General features: G+C 39.7%; 1 pseudogene; it reads right to left on the reverse strand.

Annotated features, from left to right (window-relative positions):
- Nucleotides 1-296: 296 nt before the first annotated feature.
- Nucleotides 297-1,367, reverse strand: LOC136217269 (cytochrome b561 and DOMON domain-containing protein At5g47530-like; annotated as a pseudogene).
- Between the last annotated feature and the right edge of the window lie 330 nt (nucleotides 1,368-1,697).

Genomic DNA, 1,697 nt, shown 5'->3' on the forward strand with positions numbered 1-1,697 from the left:
GATAAAGATTTGGGAATAGCATTACCCGCGCGTATCGTGGTTGTTGCCATCCCTACCTATCTCAAATGGAATAAATGAGCCTTACATTATCCCACCACATTTATCTTTTATACAATTATGTTGGGAGCCCTCCTTGTGTAAAGTACTTGGTAGTCAATTTTGTAGCATACACTAGAACAAACCCACAATTCAACCACTGCTATCATAAACGGAACTTAAAGGCCACATATATAGAAGAATACAAATAAATAAAAAGGGCTTATTTATTCATCTTCAATCTCTGTTCCAATAAAAGCTTAAGCAGTAGATGATCCATTCCTAGTACGGTTGTTGTTGTTGTTGTCAGTTACACCCAAGAATAATACTCTTATGAAGCATGTAAGTATCTTCAAAACGACAGCACTGCATCCCAAGAATATGAGAATGCCTGTGTATATCTTCTCCCATTTCTTGTCTGCCTGCAATATCTCAAGTCCTTGATAGATGTTGATGATGCTAATTACTATTATAACATACCCCGGAACCCCCACACAGTAGCAAAAACGAAAAGGAGAATGCCGAGGATCCTGTGCGTCTCATGCCTAATTCCACCAGAATCACTGCCCAGTTTCATGCCTGTCCCCCACCCAGCAGCGCCGATAATATAGGCGCAGATTTGCCAAACACAAACCATGAAACCGCATACCCAAATCCGGTTCAACTCCCATGCCTTTAGATACCTACCTAACATGATTCCCACAGGCATCATAATCCCCCACCCTACTCCGTTCAGAATCCCATGAACGTTCTTTTTCCTCTTGTTTGCAATCGAAAAATCAATCGTCGCAACACATCTTTGATTCGCCCCGGACATTGGATGCATTTTGAAACTAGTTCCAGACATCGGACCTTCTTGACAGATTTGATTGGTGTTAATCAAACTGTTGTTATCAAGATGCAATGTGGCAAATATTATCATCTCGCTGTTTGCATATTTTGCCCTAACATTTGAGACTCCAAAACTCAAGTTACCTTTCCGCATACTCGATCGGGTTATAGCTCTCGATTTGTGTGGTGTATGCAGTTGGTACGCCGGCTGAATTGTGGAAAGCGACGAGTGCCTGCGATCCTAACATTTTTTGGCCGTTTGGATTGAGAGCCCAAACGACCCAATTGGTTGTGGATGTTTCAGTTTTGCGGAATGCAATATCGGCGGTTAGTGTTTTAGGGTAGTAAGTCCAGTGAAGGAACGAACTCAATACAGGAAGATCGGTGCAAGATTGAAAGTCTTGATTTGTGGAGAAACGGTAGGATTTGCAGGTGGTCTGAGCCGAAGATGTAATTAGAACACAACAAAACCAGATCAGTACAGCAGCCATGGCGGCCATGCTTGAAATTGTTTAATCGAATAAGATGAAGATGGAATGAATCGACAAGTCTCTATTATGTATATAGTGAGAGCCAACGGACAGGACGGTTCTTAAAAGAGAATTCTGAATCCTTTTCAACTCTATATATAAGGTAACTTTAATTCCGTCAAACCTTCATTGGGAAGGAATAAAAGCGTTATAAATTGTTTAAATATCTGTACGGTAGATAAACAAGGCATAATATCATTTGGGTTTTAAATTAGAATTTTAAAATCAATTAGGACTTAAACTATTAAAATCATTGATTGGATTTTTAAATTAAGTGAAAATCATCAATTGAGTCCATAT

Source organism: Euphorbia lathyris, chromosome 2 (genome assembly GCF_963576675.1).
Source record: "Euphorbia lathyris chromosome 2, ddEupLath1.1, whole genome shotgun sequence".
Lineage (NCBI taxonomy): Eukaryota > Viridiplantae > Streptophyta > Magnoliopsida > Malpighiales > Euphorbiaceae > Euphorbia > Euphorbia lathyris.